The following is a 23,331-nucleotide window of genomic DNA, read 5'->3' on the forward strand; positions in this document are numbered from 1 at the left end:
CACCAGAACGGCTAAGACTGGTTATTTCTGGTTTGAGGCCCTTGTTGTCTTTTACATGACTGACCTAAGGGAAATGTGATTTCACTTTTCTCTATCGTCCTAGTGGATGCTGGGGTTCCTGAAAGGACCATGGGGAATAGCGGCTCCGCAGGAGACAGGGCACAAAAAGTAAAGCTTTAGGATCAGGTGGTGTGCACTGGCTCCTCCCCCTATGACCCTCCTCCAAGCCAGTTAGATTTTTGTGCCCGGCCGAGAAGGGTGCAATCTAGGTGGCTCTCCTAAAGAGCTGCTTAGGAAAGTTTAGCTTAGGTTTTTTATTTTACAGTGAGTCCTGCTGGCAACAGGATCACTGCAACGAGGGACTTAGGGGAGAAGAAGTGAACTCACCTGCGTGCAGGATGGATTGGCTTCTTGGCTACTGGACATCAGCTCCAGAGGGACGATCACAGGTACAGCCTGGATGGTCACCGGAGCCTTGCCGCCGGCCCCCTTGCAGATGCTGAAGTAAGAAGAGGTCCAGAATCGGCGGCAGAAGACTCCTCAGTCTTCTAAAGGTAGCGCACAGCACTGCAGCTGTGCGCCATTTTCCTCTCAGCACACTTCACACGGCAGTCACTGAGGGTGCAGGGCGCTGGGAGGGGGGCGCCCTGGGAGGCAAATGAATACCTAATTTGGCTAAAAATACCTCACATATAGCCTCCGGAGGCTATATGGAGATATTTAACCCCTGCCAGAATCCGTTAAGAGCGGGAGACGAGGCCGCCGAAAAAGGGGCGGGGCCTATCTCCTCAGCACACAGCGCCATTTTCCCTCACAGAAAGGCTGGAGGGAAGGCTCCCAGGCTCTCCCCTGCACTGCACTACAGAAACAGGGTTAAAACAGAGAGGGGGGGCACTAATTTGGCGATATGCTTATATATATATATTAAGATGCTATAAGGGAAAACACTTATATAAGGTTGTCCCTATATAATTATAGCGTTTTGGTGTGTGCTGGCAAACTCTCCCTCTGTCTCTCCAAAGGGCTAGTGGGTCCTGTCCTCTATCAGAGCATTCCCTGTGTGTGTGCTGTGTGTCGGTACGTGTGTGTCGACAGGTAGGAGGACGATGTTGGTGAGGAGACGGAGCAATTGCCTGTAATGGTGATGTCACTCTCTAGGGAGTCGACACCGGAATGGATGGCTTATTTAGGAAATTACGTGATAATGTCAACACGCTGCAAGGTCGGTTGACGACATGAGACGGCCGACAAACAATTAGTACGGTCCAGACGTCTCAAAAACACCGTCAAGGGTTTTAAAACGCCCGTTTACTTTAGTCGGTCGACACAGACACAGACAGGGACACTGAATCCAGTGTCGACGGTGAATAAACAAACGTATTCCTTATTAGGGCCACACGTTAAAGGCAATGAAGGAGGTGTTACGTATTTCTGATACTACAAGTACCACAAAAGAGGGTATTATGTGGGATGTGAAAAAACTACCATAGTTTTTCCTGAATCAGATAAATTAAATAAAGTGTGTGATGATGCGTGGGTTCCCCCCGATAGAAAATTATGGGCGGTATACCCTTTCCCGCCAGATAGGGCGCGTTGGGAAGCACCCTTTAAGGTGGATAAGGCGCTCACACGCTTATCAAAACAAGTGGCGGTACCGTCTATAGATAGGGCCGTCCTCAAGGACCAGCTGACAAGGCTGGAAAATATAATAAAAAGTATATACACACATACTGGTGTTATACTGCGGCCAGCGATCGCCTCAGCCTGGATGTGCAGAGCTAGGGTGGCTTGGTCGGATTCCCTGACTAAAAATATTGATACCCTTGACAGGGACAGTATTTTATTGACTATAGAGCATTTCTATATATGCGAGATGCACAGAGGGATAATTGCACTCTGGCATCATGAATAAACGCGATGTCCATAACTGCCAGAAGATGTTATGGACACGACAGTGGTCAGGTGATGCAGATTCCAAACGGCACAGTATGGCCGTATACAGGAAGAGGACTTGTTTGGGGTAGGTCCATCGGACCTGGTGGTCACGGCAACTGCTGGAAAATCCACCGTTTTTTACCCTAAGTCACACATCTGCAGAAAAAGACACCGTCTTTTCAGCCTCAGTCCTCTCGTCCCTATAAGATCATATCTGCCCAGGGATAGAGGAAAGGGAAGAAGACTGCAGCAGGCAGCCCATTCCCAGGAACAGAAGCGTTCCACCGCGTCTGACAAGTTCTCAGCATGGCGCTGAGACCGTACAGGACCCCTGGATCCTACAAGTAGTATCCCGGGGGTACAGATGGGAATGTCGAGACGTTTCCCCTTCGCAGGCTCCTGAAGTCTGCTTTACCAAGTCTCCCTCCGACAAGGAGGTAGTATGGGAAAAAATTCACAAGCTGTATTCCCAGCAGGTGATAATTAAATTACCCCTCCTACTACAGAAAAGGGGTATTATTCCACACTATATTGTGGTACTGAAGCCAGAAGGCTAGGTGAGACTTATTCTAAAAAAAAAAAAATTTTTTGAACACTTACAAAGGTTCAAATTAAGATGAAGTCACTCAGAGCAGTGATAACGAACCAGGAATAAGGGGACTATATAGTGTCCCGGGACATCAGGGATGCTTACCTCTATGTCCCAAATTTGCCCTTCTCACTAAGGGTACCTCAGGTTCGTGGTGCAGAACTGTCACTATCAGTTTCAGACGCTGCCGTTTGGATTGTCCACGGCACCCTGGGGTCTTTACCAAGGTAATGGCCGAATTGATGATTCTTCTTCGAAGAAAAGGCGTCTTAATTATCCCTTACTTGGACGATCTCCTGATAGGGGCATAGTCCAGGGAACAGTTGGAGGTCGGAGTAGCACTATCTCGGATACTGCTACAATCAGCACGGGTGGATTCTAAATATTCCAAAATCGCAGCTGATCCCGACGACACGTCTGCTGTGCCTAGGGATGATTCTGGACACAGTCCAGAAAAAGGTGTTTCTCCCGGAAGAGAAAGCCAGGGAGTTATCCGAGCAAGTCAGGAACCTCCTAAAAACAGTGCATCATTGCACAAGGGTCCTGGTAAAAATGGTGGCTTCCTACGAAGCAATTCCATTCGGCAGATTTCACGTAAGAACTTTTCAGTGGGATCTGCTGGACAAATGGTCCGGATCGCATCTTCAGATGCATCAGCGGATAACCCAATATCCAAGGACAAGGGTGTCTCTCCTGTGGTGGTTATAGAGTGCTCATCTTCTAGAGGGCAGCAGATTCGGCATTCAGGATTGGATGCTGGTAACCACGGAGCCCAGCCTGAGAGGCTGGGGAGCAGTCACACAAGGAAAAAATTTCCAGGGAGTGTGATCAAGTATGGAGACTTTTCTCCACATAAAAATACTGGAGCTAAGGGTAAATTTATAATGCTCTAAGCTTAGCAAGACCTCTGCTTCAAGGTCAGCCGGTATTGATCCAGTGGGAAAAACATCACGGCAGTCGCCCACGTAAACAGACAGGGCGACACAAGAAGCAGGAGGGCAATGGCAGAAACTGCAAGGACTTTTCGCTGGGCGGAAAATCATGTGATAACACTGTCAGCAGTTTTTCATCCCGGGAATGGAAACTGGGAAGCAGACTTCCTCAGCACGACCTCCACCCGGGAGAGTGGAAACTTCATTGAGAAGTTTTTTCCACATGATTGTAAACCGTTGGGAAATACCAAAGGTGGACATGATGGCGTCCCGTCTGAACAAAAAACGGGACAGGTATTGCGCCAGGTCAAGAGACCCTCAGGCAATAGATGTGGACGTTCTGGTAACACCGTGGGTGTACCAGTCGGTGTATGTGTTCCCTCCTCTGCTTCTCATACCTAAGGTGCTGAGAATTATAAGACGTAGAGGAGTAAGAACTATACTCATGGCTCCGGATTGGCCAAGAAGGACTTGGTACCCGGAACTTCAAGAGATGCTTACAGAGGTCTTATGGCCTCTGCCGCTAAGAAGGGACTTGCTTCAGCAAGTACCATGTCTGTTCCAAGACTTACCGCAGCTGCGTTTGTCGGCATGGCGATGGAAAGCCGGATCCTACGGGAAAAAAGGCATTCCGGAAGAGGTCATTCCTACCCTGGTCAAAGCCAGAAAGGAGGTGACCGCACAACATTATCACCACGTGTGGCGAAAATATGTTGCGTGGTGTGAGGCCAGGAAGGCCCACAAAGAAATTTCAACTCGGTCGTTTCCTGCATTTCCTGAAAACAGGAGTGTCTATGGGCCTCAAATTGGGGTCCATTAAGGTTCAAATTCGGCCCTGTAAATTTTCTTCCAGAAAGAATTGGCTTCAGTTCCTGAAGTCCAGAAGTTTGTCAAGGGAGTATTGCATATACAAACCCCTTTTTTGTGCCTCCAGTGGCACTGTGGGATCTCAACGTAGTTCTGGGATTCCTCAAATCACATTGGTTTAAAACCAGTCAAATATGTGGATTTGAAGCATCTCACATAAAAAGTGACCATGCTCTTGGCCCTGGCCTGGACCAGGCGAGTGTCAAATTGGTGGTTTTTTCTCAAAAAAGCCCATATCTGTTTGTCCATTCGGACAGGGCAGAGCTGCGGACTCGTCCCCAGTTCTCTCCCTAAGGTGGTGTCAGTGTTTCACCTGAACCAGCTTATTGTGGTGCCTTGCACCTACTAGGGACTTGGAGGACTCCAAGTTGCTAGGAGTTGTCAGGGCCCTGAAAATATGTTCCAGGACAGCTGGAGTCAGAAAATCTGACTCGCTGTTTATACTGTATGCACCCAACAAGTTGGGTGCGCCTGCTTCTAAGCAGGCGATTGCTCGTTGGATTTGTAACACAATTCAACTTGCACATTCTGAGGCAGGCCTGCCACAGTCTAAATCGGTTAAGGCCCATTCCACAAGGAAGGTGGGCTCATCTTGGGCGGCTGCCCGAGAGGTCTCGGCATTACAACTCTGCCGAGCAGCTACGTGGTCAGGGGAGAACACGTTTGTAAAATTCTACAAATTTGATATCCTGGCAAAAGAGGACCTGGAGTTCTCTCATTCGGTGCTGCAGAGTCATCCGCACTCTCCCGCCCGTTTGGGAGCTTTGGTATAATCCCCATGGTCCTTTCAGGAACCCCAGCATCCACTAGGACGATAGAGAAAATAAGAATTTACTTACCGATAATTCTATTTCTCGGAGTCCGTAGTGGATGCTGGGCGCCCATCCCAAGTGCGGATTATCTGCAATACTTGTACATAGTTACAAAAATCGGGTTATTATTGTTGTGAGCCATCTTTTCAGAGGCTCCGCTGTTATCATACTGTTAACTGGGTTTAGATCACAAGTTGTACGGTGTGATTGGTGTGGCTGGTATGAGTCTTACCCGGGATTCAAAATTCCTCCCTTATTGTGTACGCTCGTCCGGGCACAGTACCTAACTGGCTTGGAGGAGGGTCATAGGGGGAGGAGCCAGTGCACACCACCTGATCCTAAAGCTTTACTTTTTGTGCCCTGTCTCCTGCGGAGCCGCTATTCCCCATGGTCCTTTCAGGAACCCCAGCATCCACTACGGACTCCGAGAAATAGAATTATCGGTAAGTAAATTCTTATTATTATTTAAAACTATTACATGAAAAAAATGTTATTACCATTTGCCTGCAATTTTGCTCACTTAGTGGCATCTAATATTGTGATGTATATTTTATATTGTACACATAGGGCCTGATTCAGGTTGGATCGCAATCACAATAAGCGATCCAACGGCAAAAATTGCTAAGAGGATGTGGGCTCATACGCAGGGACCGTCCTGCGCATGCACCCGCATTTTTGCTGGGGGGGCGGCAACGCCTCATTTCCAAGGCGGAGACGGAGCATTGCGGGGATAAGGCTTCAAAACGGGTGGCAACGGTGAAACAGGGCGTAGCCGAGGCGGCTGCATGACATCACACGCAGCCGATGCGATCACAAAAATGGCTGCAGGCCTCCTGCGGGTGCACATCTACGATCGGGTCTGAATCACCCCCATGGAACAAAAAAAAAGACCCAAAATATGCGATTTTCATTTTGTTTGTCAATTTTTGAAAACAAAAAACGAAAACCAGTCACGGCGGTTTGGCAAAAAACAAATACAAAACCGGATGACGAATCAGAGCCAAATCCAGCAAAAATGGTCCTGTTCACATCTCTAATACTACTTTACATAGCTCCTCTTCAGGAGAAGCCCAGAGAGGAGACGCAGCAGGAGACTTCAGGGGGTGGGGCCGGGCTGTGACATCATTAAGACCCGCCCCACATCAGGAAATGCCGCGATTCGTGGGTCCACGAGAAGGGGCGGAGCTAATATTATGCAATTCACATCATTTTAACCCCTTCCCCACCCCACGGACTCGCGAATACTGCAGTGTATCTCTTCATCCTGCCCGCATCACTAGGTTGCGAGTAGGATGCGGGAGACCTGCCTACTCTTCCAGGGGTTTGGGGGGCTAACCCAAAAAAACGTGAGCCTCCCGCAGCTTCCGGGAGAGTAGGCAAGTATGCTCTAGTAATATTCTAATATCACATTGAGTTTGCTAGCATTGTATGCCTAGGTATGTGCTGATATGAAACACTCCCTTTAACTCCTGTTTGGGGTATTTAGAGTTTAATGAATTATTCCTGTCGTTTAGCTCGTCATTCAAAACTTCGGATCAGTGCTACCATATGGTCCCTACTGGTCTGCACATGTGCACTGATGTTGCTTTCTAACTGGTAGCTGCATTAGAAGTTGTTGCATTCCACAGGAGGAGCTAGCTGCATATATCCAGTTTTGCATTCCACATGAGATGCACAGTTCGGGAGCACCATTGCCATGGTTTACACATGTTGAACAATGTAATGTTTTTTGTTTTTTTATTGTGCTTTGACCTTTGGAACCTTGTGTTAATATTGTTGCTATAGGAAGTGATACCACTACCAGGCAGGCCATGTCATCCAAATTAAACTACTGTACATGTAATTTGCCGCCTTTTTGCACATTATTCTGTTGGTATAAACATACTTGCCTACAATCCCTCATTCTGCAGGAGACTCCCTGAAATAGAAGCCATCTCCCTGACTCCCTGAATAGCCCGGCCGTCGCATAGGGGGCATGGTGGGTGTGAAGGTGGGCTGTGCAGGGGGAGTGGTGACGCAATCATGTCAATTAGGTCTCCCCCCCCCCTCCCCCCCCCCCTCCAACTATACAGTGCCAAGAAAACAGTCATTGAATAGTGGGAAGGCGGGGCTACGGTGACACAGTTCAGCATGAATCGTGTCATCAGGTCCCCCCTGGACTACCCACTTACAAGTGGACGGCCGCACGGGAGTGCCGCACGATTTTCGGGAGCATCCCGGCTGGTCCAGGAGCATACGCGCATTCAGGGGGGGGTTTCTGAGTACCTAGAAACCCCCCTGGTCGCGATCTATAGCGGAGAAGCTGAGGGTTTTTGTTTTTTTATCTATTACAACTTAGCCTGGCAGTGTCGCAGTCACTTTACTGCGCTTTGCGAGGCTGGTCCAGCACGTAGGAGGAGCAGTGCAGCTCCTCTCATGTGCTGTGAGATGATAGAGGTGCTGAAGCCGGCGGAGCAGCGACATTGTAACAGCGCTGCTTGTAGCTGCTTCACTGTCCCGGCCAGCGCCATGTAATGACTGTCTCTCCGTGACTCCGTGGAGCAGAGCCAGGTGAGACATATGGCGGGGGCAGCGCTGGCACTGTTATGTCTGTCTATATGGGAGGGGGGAATGATGTGCTGTCCTGGGGATGGGGGAGAGAATAATGGTGCTACACTGTCTGCCTATGTGGGAAGGGGGAATGTTGATGCTGTCACTGTATCTGTCTGGGAAGGGGGTTGCTGGGGGGATGATGTGCCCGCGCTGTGTCTTTATGAAGGGGGTGTGTGGGGGGTTGATGGTGGCTATGCTGATTGTCTATAGGGGGGTGCTGGGGGGTTAATGATGGTGGCCGTGCTTGTGTGTGTGTATGTGTATATATGTGTGTGTGTATATATATATATATATATATATATATATATATATATATATATATAAACTCCACAAACACTCTCCTCCTGCGCTAATTGGTTTCAAAATAGGCGATTAGGTATAGCTATCTCTAGGATGGGCTGCCTGGTTCCTCTGAGTTCCTTGTTAGGAGGAACTGAGCAAAGAAAATAGAGTATAGAAAAAGAGGAAAAATGGCACCCCAGGGGTTTACAAATACCCTTATACAAAGACTATTGCTTAACAGGATTTGCAATCAATATTTATACAGGTTTTTAAAACACATAACGGACTGTACTTTTCATAAAAATGTATTAAAACAATTATACAGAAACATGAAGTATATCCATCATTATTACATGTACATTATGATGTAGTTTCTCCTACAGAAATCCATCAATGGGATATGGAGGAAAGAAGGCAACCTTTCTGTTGTATCCTTATTCTTCCTCATTAAATATTCGGAGATAACATCAACAAGAAATACAGTAACCCAACGCGTTTCGTCTAGGAACTAGACTTCATCAGGGGTGCGTCTAGAAATTATAGAACAACCATTCAATAACATATATGAATACATGAAAATACATAAGAATACATAAGAAAATGTACAAACAATCCAAAAGAACAGTCCGAAAAAAACAACAAAGATGGGCAAGACCAGGAAAAAAATCGAAAACATGGAATGAGCAGTTGATAATCTCACATAATTAGAAGAGACTTTAAGATGTTATTCATAAATATGGTCCACCGAAAAAGATTTTATGTTAGACATACCTTAGATAATAATGTCTATCCAAAAGAGTGATAGGCCTAGATCATTGGCCGAATAGGTTCATACGTGGGCTTCCAAACATCAATGAGGCGTGAAATAAGGGCATAAAGTCAGCCTAATTGGGAATATAACAAGTTCTTGAAGGGATCTATTATCTAAATTCAATTAAACCGTAGAGGTTGAATAATGTACAACATACCTCGTGAATCTGGTAACTCAGATTACGAAGAGCTCAAAAGGGAAGCATTCGTATGAAAAAAAGAGGAATCGGCAACTTCATGCACACATGGAGGACCTAATGAGTTAATTAGCATTTGTTAGTGTCTCACCTTATCATGGTGAAAGGTATACAAAAAGGGAGGGCCTAAACTCAGATACCACTCATTTCAAGAATCACTGGTATATAAACGCCTTCACATCTGAAATGTGAGGACTAGTCAGACCATAAAGATATGTTCTAGGAGATTACTATTAATCTTTCCATACATCATAGACCTTAACCTTCATTTAAAAAATAAAAATGGGCGTGTATTACCTCTAGTCTAATTTTTCTGTCTTTTTAGACTAGAAGTATAAAATTAATTACTTCTATATGAAGCACATGTGCTGATGAATCTGCATCTTATCAATGAAGACTCTATTCACTATTGTAATTAATCTATTAACATTAAGATTCCACAAGCACAAAATACATTAATCATAACATACCTCAGAAGTCACAATACAGGTGAAAAATGCAGAAATCTATACAGAGTCCTTATGGTATCCTATGGATATGATACCTAGAGGATTTAATTGTATAACAGTTAGGACCTATGTTAACTAAGTCCCAATCTGAGAACACATGTGTATAATCACACTAATTAAAACCAATTGACCCAGGGATATATGGAAACAGACAGCAAATACTCTAAAGCAGGCATTTCCAACCACGGTCCTCAAGGCACACCAACAGTGCAGGTTTTAGTGATATCCAGGCTTCAGCACAGATGTTAAATCAAAACAACTGAGGTACTAATTAAGTCACCTGTGTTCAAGCCTGGATATCACTAAAACCAGGACTGTTAGTGTGCCTTGAGGACCGCGGTTGGGAAACACTGCTCTAAAGAAACCACCACTTAATTACCAACAGGTGGACAATGAAAGGAACCTGTGCTAGGAGTATAAGATTGCACAGCCCAGCATGAAGGCTTAAAAATAAAAATATATATCAGCAATTTAACAAAGTATGAATACATATTTGTGTAAAAATAAATCCAGCATCAACTTAACCTAAATAGAGCCTGGTGTAGAATGTCATAAAGACAAGTTTTCCTTACCTTCCAAATAGTGATCAGCAGTGAGCCAGTGATCATGCAATGAAGCATGGAGGCTAAGTGCATGTTTATATAGAAGGAACTTTGATGACCTCACTTCCTTCAGTGATACTAATTAGTGTTTAAATGACTGTGAATAACTAGTATTATGAAGTAAAAAAGGGGATCTTTATAAATCCCCTATAGCAATGTAAGTATATAATTATTTTACAACTAGTGAAAATTACCATAAACCTAAACTTAAGCCACATATAATTTAATTAATTGGCTTTCCCAAAATACCCTGTTGTGGCTAGTATCTATGTGAAATAAATGTGGTTCTGATTGACAGCAAACGGAGCCTATAGAGAAGTGAATGGGAGTGGAGGCGGGACATAAACTTTTCACACTTATTCTAATTGGTGTCCGTCAGGACAGGCCTCCCCAGCAAGGCGACTTCGGTTGCCCATAGCAACTCCAAACGCGCTGCATTCAGTTGCGCCGACGCTGGAGCTGAAAGCCCCGTCATCAGGCGCCACAGGTTGTTAGTCAGACCGGGAAGTCAGGGAGACTGACCGCGTCACGTGACCGGAAGACGTTGGGACGAGACGGCTTGCGTTCCGTCACCATGGTGACCCTTACGTCCTCAGTTCCTCAATAGGAGTCACATTCTGTGGGACACCCACAGATTGATACAATCGGCAACAGTGACTTATAAGTACATCATACATCCATAAATGCGCTGTTTAGATAGATTCATCAGGAACTATGAGTATTTAACTCAAAATATAGTTGTACTGTTAGTCTTATTAGATCTCACTATATACAGAAGGAACTTTGTAGAATAGCAGTAATATGAATTCTCTATACGTGACAATAAGTGGTAAATTAGCAAAATATCCAAGGAATCAATTGAAATATTAATATTTGTTAGTCTTAAAATGACATAATAGACAAGGCTCTATTTTTACAGAATTTTTTTTTTTTTTTTTTTTAGTATACACACCATTTGACAAATTAACACCTAACAATTGTAAATGAATAATTAATGTCATGGTAATCATAAGGATCTCCCACTGGTCGACATATTATTGGTTCTACAGATCCCTAACCAAGGCTCAGAGAGGTAAACTAGACACCTATTGGCTATTAGCAAGTTGAATAAGGACAGGTCTAAAGAAATCTCAGGGAGGAAAGAAAGAGAAAAAGAAGAATATGGATTTCACTTTCTATAAAAAGCAGGTCATATCTATATTCTCGTTGAGCCCATGCGGAATAAGCGTATTCAATGTGTAAATCCAATATGATTCTCTTTGGGCCAAGCGTATATCTCTATCCCCACCCCTTTTACTTTCCTGAATATGATCTAGGACTGTAAACGTCAACTCCTGAATATCTGAGTTGTGGTATTCTTGGAAATGTCTGGGGAGGCTGTGGTTCTGGACTTTATTTTTGATATTCCGCAGGTGTTCTTGAATTCTTATTTTTAGACTTCTCTTAGTCTTACCGATATACGAAAGCTTACAGGTACAGCAGATTTTGTAAATGACGTAATTCGTGTTACAGGTAACAATTGACTTCAACTTATGAGTTCTCATTCTTTTGTCTTTCCAGCAAAAGGCTTTCTTATCAATATGTCGACAGCATATACATCTATTACAGGGAAATAGCCCTGTTCGTGACATTAAAGGGTGTTTAGCAGTATTATCACTGATTGGTTGGCAGGGATGTAGTTTACTGGGTGCCAGAATATTCTTAAGGTTATTAGACTTCCTGAATACCATATTAGGTCTTTCTGATAGATGTGGTCCAAGTATAGGATCCTTACGTAGCAGATGCCAGTGTTTATTCAAAATGTGTCTGATTTTCTTGATTGTATTGTGTAATGAAGGGTCTCTCATTCTTTAGATGGTCCTTAGTTTTTCTTTCGGTTGTGAAAAATCTGTCTCTATCTAACTCGGATGCCCGAATTTGATCCCTACGTAGCTCGGAATCTTCATATCCCCTATCAATGAACTGTTCTACTAATGCAGAGGATTGTTCCCAGTAGCTGACCATGTTGTTACAATTTTTTCGCATTCTAGTAAACTGTGAAAAAGGTACTGTTGTCTTCCATCTAGTGAGATGCCAACTGTTACGTGGTATGAAACTGTTGGCATCGGTTTCTTTAAAATGGGTTTTTGTATTCAGTAATCCATCTGCATCAATGTTAAGGAGGATATCAAGATAATCTATCGTTGAAGGATGTTGCTTGTATGTGAACCTCAGATTATAGGGGTTATCTTGGATACAGGAGATAAAACTGACGAGTGTCTCTAGTTGACCGTCCCAAATTAGGATCAAATCGTCGATGTATCTTTTATAGAACTTAATGTTAGAATGTTTAAACTTCTCCTTGGTATATATGTACTCCTGTTCCCACTGGTCCATATAGATGTTAGCATACGATGGGGCAAACTTGGTCCCCATCGCGGTCCCCTGTTTCTGAAGGTAATACTGTCCTTCAAACTCAAAGTAGTTTCGATGTAAAACAAACCAGATACCTTCTATTAAGAATTCCCTCTCGTCGTTAGAAACGCTGTCATCGTCCATAAGGATTCTCTCAACTGCTTTTAATCCCTTAGAATGTGGGATGGAGGTATAAAGAGCTTGCACGTCGATTGTTACCCATCTGTACGACGGGAGCCACTGTAGTTCTCTCAAGTTCATAAGGAGACTGGTAGAATCCTTCAAATACGATTGTTGTCTTTTCACGTATGGTTGTAATTTGATATCCAAGAAGTGCGACAGGTTGGAGGTTAAGGAATCCACACCTGCCACTATAGGTCTACCTGGGGGAGGGGTTAAACCCTTATGCACTTTTGGTAAGTGGTAAAAGACAGGAATCTTAGGTTTTTTGTTGTATATATATTCGAATTCCTCTTTAACTATTACCTCTTTCTTCTTAGCCTCATTCAGCAGGATGTACAATTCTTCTATGAACTTCTCTGATGGATCCCCTTTAATAGCTCATAAGTGGATGTATCTGTGATTTGTTTCAATGCCTCTTCAACATATGCGCTTCTTTCTTGAATGACTACAGCTCCTCCCTTATCAGCCATTTTAGTAACTATGGTGTCATCCTTCTTAAGTTGTTTAACCGCTAGTCTTTCTTGAGCTGTGAGGTTATCACAAAATTTATCATTTTGAAGTTTCAATTTCTTGAAATCTTCTTTGACTGAGTCAAAGAAGAAATCAATGTGGCTACCCCTAGATTCCACTGGATAGTATCTAGAGGGGGGTGCAACTAAGGGTTTGGTTTTGGGCTCGTGGGTCAATTTTTGTACTGGATTCTTCAAGAAGTGTCTTTTTAGAGTGAGAGTACAAATGTACTTATTGAGGTCTACGAAAAGATTGAATTTATCCACGTGCTGATTAGGGGCGAACTTCAAACCCTTATTTAATACTGCTGCCTGTGCGCTTGATAGTTCCTTTTTGGAAAGATTGATGATGCCTGATTTAGAGGTTCCTGTAGGAAGTTGATTGCTCTTCTTTTTTTGTTGTTGGGCGATTTTTCTTCCCCCCTTGTGCCTCTTCTCCTGGGTTGAGATGTCTTTTCATTCCTTGTGGAGAGTCTAGGCGGGTATGGAGATGTTCCCTTTCTCGACGATACGGTAGACCTGTGTTCATTCTTGTCCCTAAAAAAGCCCTCCTTATAGGGGAGACTGGCCTTAAAAGGTCATATCTATTGTAATATGAGTGTCTCTCATGAAAATTAATGGGGGATAATTGTGTACGGTAAGAAGATTTTCTTCCATATCTTTGTCCAGGTGATTGATTGGAACTCCTTCTCCTTCCATAGTAGTTCCTTTGTTTAGGGCGTTGCCTAGGGGCAAAATTGCGTCTCTGTTGGAAAACTTCATCCTCATAATCCTCCTGGGCTCTCCTCCTTCCTTTTTGTATTTGATATTCATTGGAGTCTTGCTTATTGGGGCCACTTCCCCAGTCATGTATTTTCCCATTAGTATAATCAGTTTTATCTCGAGCAAACTTTTTTTGTTTGCGCAGAATGACCTCATTCTCTAGAGAGTCTAATTTATACTGCAAATCTGCCACGTCCCTTTTGAAATCTTCATCTTCATTAAATTTAATGAGTACCAACTCTAGTTTACCCAGTTCGACCTCTAATCCTTCTAGTTCTTTCTTCCTCTCTGTTACGATAAGCTCCACCAGTTTAGTGGCACTTTCATCCAAAATCCTATTCCACTTATCATTAAAGTCCTCACTCAGTGTTCCCATTACAGGTGTCTTATTGAGCCTTAGGCCTCTAGTGATTCGGCCTACTTCCAGGTATTTTTCAAGTGTGATGAGATCATACCAGCTTTTTAGCTCTCTGGAAGCTAGTTTCTCCATTCTATTGAGTAAATGATAATACTGTTCATTATCCTCTTCGGTTTGTTCCATGTCTTGCACATCCTCCAAGAAAATGGTTCTACATTTTTGACTCCTACTTTTACGATCGTTAAATAGAGGCATAATGCCCAGCCGCAACGGAAAGTACCTAACAAAAATAGTTAAACTCCACAAACACTCTCCTCCTGCGCTAATTGGTTTCAAAATAGGCGATTAGGTATAGCTATCTCTAGGATAGGCTGCCTGGTTCCTCTGAGTTCCTTGTTAGGAGGAACTGAGCAAAGAAAATAGAGTATAGAAAAAGAGGAAAAATGGCGCCCCAGGGGTTTACAAATACCCTTATACAAAGACTATTGCTTAACAGGATTTGTAATCAATATTTATACAGGTTTTTAAAACACATAACGGACTGTACTTTTCATAAAAATGTATTAAAACAATTATACAGAAACATGAAGTATATCCATCATTATTACATGTACATTATGATGTAGTTTCTCCTACAGAAATCCATCAATGGGATATTGAGGAAAGAAGGCAACCTTTCTGTTGTATCCTTATTCTTCCTCATTAAATATTCGGAGATAACATCAACAAGAAATACAGTAACCCAACGCGTTTCGTCTAGGAACTAGACTTCATCAGGGGTGCGTCTAGAAATTATAGAACCATTCAATAACATATATGAATACATGAAAATACATAAAAATACATAAGAAAATGTACAAACAATCCAAAAGAACAGTCCGAAAAAACAACAAAGATGGGCAAGACCAGGAAAAAATCGAAAACATGGAATGAGCAGTTGATAATCTCACATAATTAGAAGAGACTTTAAGATGTTATTCATAAATATGGTCCACCGAAAAAGATTTTATGTTAGACATACCTTAGATAATAATGTCTATCCAAAAGAGTGATAGGCCTAGATCATTGGGCGAATAGGTTCATACGTGGGCTTCCAAACATCAATGAGGCGTGAAATAAGGGCATAAAGTCAGCCTAATTGGGAATATAACAAGTTCTTGAAGGGATCTATTATCTAAATTCAATTAAACCGTAGAGGTTGAATAATGTACAACATACCTCGTGAATCTGGTAACTCAGATTACGAAGAGCTCAAAAGGGAAGCATTCGTATGAAAAAAAGAGGAATCGGCAACTTCATGCACACATGGAGGACCTAATGAGTTAATTAGCATTTGTTAGTGTCTCACCTTATCATGGTGAAAGGTATACAAAAAGGGAGGGCCTAAACTCAGATACCACTCATTTCAAGAATCACTGGTATATAAACGCCTTCACATCTGAAATGTGAGGACTAGTCAGACCATAAATATATGTTCTAGGAGATTACTATTAATCTTTCCATACATCATAGACCTTAACCTTCATTTAAAAAATAAAAATGGGCGTGTATTACCTCTAGTCTAATTTTTCTGTCTTTTTAGACTAGAAGTATAAAATTAATTACTTCTATATGAAGCACATGTGCTGATGAATCTGCATCTTATCAATGAAGACTCTATTCACTATTGTAATTAATCTATTAACATTAAGATTCCACAAGCACAAAATACATTAATCATAATATACCTCAGAAGTCACAATACAGGTGAAAAATGCAGAAATCTATACAGAGTCCTTATGGTATCCTATGGATATGATTCCTAGAGGATTTAATTGTATAACAACAGTTAGGACCTATGTTAACTAAGTCCCAATCTGAGAACACATGTGTATAATCACACTAATTAAAACCAATTGACCCAGGGATATATGGAAACAGACAGCAAATACTCTAAAGAAACCACCACTTAATTACCAACAGGTGGACAATGAAAGGAAGCTGTGCTAGGAGTATAAGATTGCACAGCCCAGCATGAAGGCTTAAAAATAAAAATATATATCAGCAATTTAACAAAGTATGAATACATATTTGTGTAAAAAGAAATCCAGCATCAACTTAAGCTAAATAGAGCCTGGTGTAGAATGTCATAAAGACAAGTTTTCCTTACCTTCCAAATAGTGATCAGCAGTGAGCCAGTGATCATGCAATGAAGCATGGAGGCTAAGTGCATGTTTATATAGAAGGAACTTTGATGACCTCACTTCCTTCAGTGATACTAATTAGTGTTTAAATGACTAGTATTATGAAGTAAAAAAGGGGATAAAAGGGGATAAAAGTAAAAAAGGGGATCTTTATAAATCCCCTATAGCAATGTAAGTATATAATTATTTTACAACTAGTGAAAATTACCATAAACCTAAACTTAAGCCACATATAATTTAATTAATTGGCTTTCCCAAAATACCCTGTTGTGGCTAGTATCTATGTGAAATAAATGTGGTTCTGATTGACAGCAAACGGAGCCTATAGAGAAGTGAATGGGAGTGGAGGCGGGACATAAACTTTTCACACTTATTCTAATTGGTGTCCGTCAGGACAGGCCTCCCCAGCAAGGCGACTTCGGTTGCCCATAGCAACTCCAAACGCGCTGCACTCAGTTGCGCCGACGCTGGAGCTGAAAGCCCCGTCATCAGGCGCCACAGGTTGTTAGTCAGACCGGGAAGTCAGGGAGACTGACCGCGTCACGTGACCGGAAGACGTTGGGACGAGACGGCTTGCGTTCCGTCACCATGGTGACCCTTACGTCCTCAGTTCCTCAATAGGAGTCACATTCTGTGGGACACCCACAGATTGTATCAATCGGCAACAGTGACTTATAAGTACATCATACATCCATAAATGCGCTGTTTAGATAGATTCATATATATATATACACACACACATACAGACACATACTATTGAATAGCAGGCTGCACTCATTGCAGGAATAATCAGGCAACAGACGAGGGGTTCACCAACGTTTCAGTGTTACTCAGTTCAACTTTTTCATCACAGTGCAAAAGGATATACTCTATCCGGACCTTCTATGGCGCACAGAAGAATGACATCACGTTGGGATGCCAGCATCACCTAATGTTGAATTGAATAACAATGAAATGCTGGGGAACTCTTCGTCTCTGATTATTCCTGCAATGAGTTGCGCCTGCTATTCAGTTGTGGTATACGTTCAAGATCCCGGCTGTCAGGACCCTGGCAGTCGAAATACCGATGCTGGAATCCGACACCCATCAGAACACCGACGCTGGAATCCCAAACAGGTCAGCATCTCGACGCCAGAATACCCAGAGCCGGGATCCCAAAGGTAAGTATAGCCGGGAGGGTTAGAATTTGGCTGGAGGGGAGGAGGAGGGGGGGGGGGGGGGGCATGTTAGGTTTAGGCACCACCGGGGAGGTTAGGCTGCAGGAGGGGTTTAGACACCACCGGGGGTGTTAGGGGATTTAGGCACTAAGGGGCAGGTTAGGGTTAGGCTCTAGCAGCTAGAGAATTAATTTTAATTACTACATGGTTCCATAGTATGCAAGTTACATGATAATATATGAATTCCCTTTAATTTGTTACAGACCATTTTTTCATTGGTCTGTAACCAATTGTTTGGAAACCCCCCTTTCAAAATCCTGCGTTTGCCACTGTCCGGGAGGGTAGACAGGTAAGAGTGAGGTCCACATCTCTCAAATCATATTTTGGACCTAAACCACCTAACTACTGTAGGAGCCAGTGCAAAGATTTTCAGACCCTTCTAATATCCTCATTTATTTTTGTCCTTAAATCATAAAATATTTGAATGTCCCCTCTCCTGCGCTCTCTCAAATAACAAAGGAAGAAAGACTTCACTTATCCTAAACCCGAGGCTTCTTACAGTTTTCCATCATCTTCATACCCAAAAGTATTACCAAATGGTGGTATGACGTATATTTCCAAAGGTAGTATATGAAAGAGAAAATTAAAAACTCGATCTAGTGTAATAAGTTCATAATCTTTTAGAAGATAACCATTTCCACTGAATGCGGTATAATAATCAGACACATATAATAAAACATGGTTATTTTAATGTTTAAGAAGCAGTACAATAGTAAAATTCTTCATCACATGGAAAGATGATACAAATCCACTTTACATCCAAAACATATGAGGGTGGCGTCCTACCAGATTTTGGAATTTCAGCTGAATTGTCCCCGGGGACGTGGAACATCTATACAGCCCCCTTTTTGTTCACTTCAAAATTCCAAAATCTGGTAGGACGCCACCCTCATATGTTTTGGATGTAAAGTGGATTTGTATCATCTTTCCATGTGATGAAGAATTTTACTATTGTACTGCTTCTTAAACATTCAAATAACCATGTTTTATTATATGTGTCTGATCATTATACCGCATTCATTGGAAATGGTTATCTTCTAAAAGTTTATGAACTTATTACAGGCAGAGGCGGCCGCTGGGTGGGAGGGGGCGGCCCGGCAGCATTTAGCTGCCGTTTAGGGGGCGCGTTCTGGGCAACACAGGCATGCCCGGACCATTGGGGGGGGCAGGCCGCTTTGGCTGCGTGATGTCACATGCAGCCGCTGCGACCCGGGCAGCGACAAGTAGCTCTCTGCCAACGCGCAGGAGCTGCGCTGGCCGGGAGCTACTCCTGAAGTACAAAAGCATCACCGCTGTGTGATGCTTTTGTACTTATGTGACGGGGCAGGGACTGACATGCAGGGCGGGCTAGCCCTGTGCTGGGCGTCCCCCCGCATGTCAGTGTGACTGATCGTAGATGTGCTAAATTTAGCACATCTACGATTAGGTCTGAATTATCCCCCATGTCCAGTGCAGGTGGGGCAGATATAACATTTGCAGAGAGAGTTAGATTTGGGTGGGTTCTATTGTTTCTGTGCAGGGTAAATACTGGCTGCATCATTTTTACACTGCAATTTAGATTTCAGTTTGAACACACCCCACCCAAATCTACTCTCTCTGCACATGTTACATCTGCCCCACCCCCTGCAGTGCACATGGGGGGTCATTCCGACCCGTTCGCACGCAGCGGTTTTTCGGTGCGGTGCGAACGGGAGCGGAATGCGCATGCACGGCAGCTGCAGTGCGCGTGCGCGACGTTGCCAGGATGCGTGGATGGGCGGATCCGGACTGTTTGGAGCCGTTTTCGGGGAGTGGTGAGTAAAACGCAGGTATGTCTAGGACAACGCAGGGTGGAGGAGTGACGTCAAAGCCGGGCCCATTATCGCTGGATCCATCGCACAGGGTAAGTATGTCCAGCCCTAGTCTACTTCTGCTTGAAATTTTTTTAGCTTAGCAGGGCTGCACAAGCGTTCGCAGTCCTGCTAAGCTAAAATACACTCCCCCATAGGCGTGGACAATTGATCGCAGCAGCAGCAAAAAGTTGCTGGCTGCGATCAACTCGGAATGACCACCATGTGCCCTCATTCCGAGTTGATCGCTCACTAGCTACTTTTTGCAGCCGTGCAAACATATAGTCGCCGCCCACGGGGGAGTGTATTTTCGCTTAGCAAGTGTGCGATCGCATATGCAGCCGAGTGGGACGAAAAAGTTTTTTGCAGTTTCTGAGTAGGTCTGAACTTATTAGAGAAAATGGGGGATGACTCCGCACCAGTCAAAGTTGATTACAGGTGATAAATGTAACCAGCGTTATCAATTTATTTGCTAGGCTGCTGATATATTAAGATTGCTGGTGGTGCACCAAAAGTCAGTATTTGCTTAGAGGTACAAAACAGACATATGTCAATGTGTATATATAATAGAGGATAAAATATAACTTTTACTAGTACAATTAGAATATAGTCCGGCGATGGAAAATTTGTTCCACGTAAAGGGTCAAATTAAGGACCCTTTACGTAGAACAAATTTTTCGTTGCCGCTGCCGCCTGCCTCCTATACTGATATTCATCAGTAAAATCACTTAATATGTATTTTTCTCTGTATTGAGGGACTATATTCTAATTGTACTAGTAAAAGTTATATTTTATCCTCTATTATATATACACATTGACATATGTCTGTTTTCTAAGAGTGCACCTACCAAGAGTCTTCTTTCTTTTGTTTTGTACCTCTAGGTCTGAACTTACTCAGCCCTTGTGATAACTTCAGCCTGTCCGGTCCCGGAATTGACGTCCGACGACTGCCCTACAAACGCCTAGAAACGGTCAGTTGACACCCATAAACGCCCTCTTTCTGTCAATCTCCTTGCGATCGGTTGTGCGAATGGATTAGTCGCTAGAAGCAATGCACAGCAACGATGCTGTTTGTACCCGTACGATGCACGTGCACATTGCGGTGCATACGCATGTGCAGTAGTACCCTGATCGCTGAGCTGCGAAAATCGGCAGCGTGCGATCAATTCGGAATGACCCCCATGGTTTTGCCCAACTGATAACAAATTTGCTGCTGCGATCAACTCTGAATTAGGCCCATTATTAGTATAAGCACTTGCACCCACCCTGTGCAAGGTGCAAAAGAGGTGCAGTTGTTCCATGCGTCCACGTGGTCACCTCTCAGCTGTTATCCAGAAACTTGCACAAGCTACTTCCTTCTGCAGACACATCATGTGACACATGTGCAGACCCTAATTGCAGTTTTCGAGCTAAAGAGAAGAAGCCCAATATTGGATCCCTCCGGCACTCCACAAGGCACCTCATAATGCTTAGAAGAACCTAACTGCCATGTTACAGTCTGTGTTTGAAAAATTAGGATCTGATTAGTAATTTATCACTCTCAAAGGCTTGATAAATCTGGGCCATAATCTGATGAAGAGAGTAGTGACAAGGATTATGGGGTCTATTCAAACATTGGCGGAATTTTAGACAAGTCGGAAAAATTTTACTTTCCGACTTTTTAAAATCGAATATGGATTCGACCTATTCAAGTCCAGTGCTGTTTTTCCGACTTGTCGGAAAACACATGGGTTGACCGATTAGCCGCAGATTTACGTATTTTGTTGAATTTGCAGGCGTTTCCGACAGGTTTTTGGCCCGTTTTTGACAATGCTGATTCGACTTTAAAAAAAATAGTTGGATCGGCATTGTTGAAAACGGCAAAAACCTGTCAGAAATGCCTGCAAATTGAATGGTGAAGTGTCAGATCCTCTCTGTCGGAGAGGATCCAACACTGAGTATACCCTTATGTACCTCAGAATCCAGATTCTGATGGGAAAAGCTGTGAAAGCAGTCCTGCCGACCCTCCTATTGTTGCTCAGAACAGTCAGGGGGATTCTGAACAGGAGGACCCCATAATCCTCGTCACTACTCTCTTCAAGTGTTCTTGTTCTTGTTTCTTCTTGTTTTCAAAACAGGTGATTGTATATTGTAACAATTTGTGCATGTTTACAAAAGTTACTGAGAAGTTTTAAGAAACAGTAATTTTTTGCAGTGTACGTACAGTAATTGTTATGTTTTTTTCCTACCCATCATCCTCTTCACCTCTAGAAACATAGTCTTGTTAAAAACATAATTGAATCTTGGAACAAGAGTCAACAATGGAAGGAAAAGGCAATGGGCAATTAACCCTCGTCAGTGTTGGAAGGTATGAGGATATATCTAGTAAAGCTAGTGTTAATGTATTTACCAACTGAAAACACCAGAACGGAATCCTTTCTCGTTTCGTTTCCAGTGCCTTACACTTAATGTGAGCAAGTTACTGTATATTCACCTCCAACGACCCCTGACTACAATATTTTTAATCTCCTCTGGCGATGGCGAGCTGAAATGCACAAAAATTGACCCGTTTGGGTGCCCAAACAGGACTTTTCATGTCGCGTCCAATAGTTTAGTCGAGTATAGCTGCTTTATACGCCTACAGCTGGCTGCTATGGGAGTGATATGCACGAAAACGGGGGACAATCTCGTCACTTTAGGCGGGAGATCAGGCACGATATAACAATTGAATTTCGCCCATAATGTACTATAATCTGGTCCATACTCCCTACAACAGCACCTAACCCCCAGTTTCTGCCTGCCATATGCTTATTTCAATGTTATGGCCACTAATGCAAAAATGTTTATATACCATGTACTTATCCTGCATTGTCTTGTACTGTAAGTCACGCTTGTTTGTTTTTTTTGCTCATTTGTTTATATACATTGCAGGTGCCGTGAACCCTTGTGGCGCCTTATAAATAAAGGATGATAATAATAACAATAACGCCTGGTATTGGTTTAATACATAGTATGTTTGACCACTAACAAGGTCTACGTATGCCATTTTCCAGTCACATTGGGGGTAACATCAGGACCCCAAATGTGTTAAAAAAATAAATAGAACATTTAATTATATATGGGCAAAGCATCACTAGGAGCCTACGAAAATATCTTTCACTAGCTGCCAGTTACACCAGATGCAGATCTAGAAAATGGCACAGAATTGACATCACAGAGCGGTTACCATCTGGTATATACTGTATAGTGTGCTGAATATAATATGTATATAACTGCAATCATCACCTCTGAATGGCATCCACAAGCTACTTGTAGCACAGTAGAGCAATATCCAGAGCTTTGGCGTTAGCAGAGCAAAAGCAAGAAATGTCTGCAGCATCTACAGGGCCACTGCTTGCACAAAGTGTCCATAGCGGGTGTTATCAAATAAAACAATATTCTGTAAACTGGTAAAAGGTATATAAGCAAATTATAGATGCAAAGTTATGATGTAAAGGGGCAAGAACAAACAAAGTACAAGAATGGTAGACAAAATAGATGAAATTAATAATATGTATGATAGAAGCTAATCAGGGGCTAATTGGGATGGAAAACCAGTACAGGAAATCTATGGAAGCAGCCCTCATGAGGGCGGGGTCAGTTGTGGGGTGGAGTCTGTTATGGGGGCGGGATTCCTCATAGGTCTGATTCTGAGTTGGTAGCAGTTGCGGCATTCCTTGCATCTTTTGCTTAAGTTGCATCAGCGACTTCATGCTAATGAAGCTACAATGTCCTTCCCTGGTGTACATAT

At 43.1% G+C, this 23,331-nt stretch overlaps 2 long non-coding RNA genes across 2 annotated transcripts in view; one reads left to right on the top strand and one right to left on the bottom strand.

Moving 5' to 3' along the window:
- The window catches only part of LOC134936585 (uncharacterized), a 108,917-nt gene extending 86,390 nt beyond the window's left edge, over positions 1 to 22,527 (top strand). Inside the window, exons 2-3 of the long non-coding RNA XR_010180520.1 lie at positions 20,445 to 20,533; positions 21,813 to 22,527. This is a non-coding gene — a long non-coding RNA (uncharacterized LOC134936585). The remainder of the gene's footprint in view (positions 1 to 20,444; positions 20,534 to 21,812) is intronic.
- On the bottom strand, positions 14,878 to 16,133 carry LOC134936583 (uncharacterized). Its single transcript, XR_010180519.1, has 4 exons — positions 16,061 to 16,133; positions 15,552 to 15,647; positions 15,355 to 15,467; positions 14,878 to 15,118 (listed from the first exon to the last, which is right to left on the bottom strand). It is a non-coding gene; the product is annotated as an uncharacterized LOC134936583 (long non-coding RNA).
- Positions 22,528 to 23,331: the final 804 nt, after the last annotated feature.

The sequence above is a fragment of the Pseudophryne corroboree genome, chromosome 6 (assembly GCF_028390025.1).
Source record: "Pseudophryne corroboree isolate aPseCor3 chromosome 6, aPseCor3.hap2, whole genome shotgun sequence".
In the NCBI taxonomy this organism is placed as follows: domain Eukaryota; kingdom Metazoa; phylum Chordata; class Amphibia; order Anura; family Myobatrachidae; genus Pseudophryne; species Pseudophryne corroboree.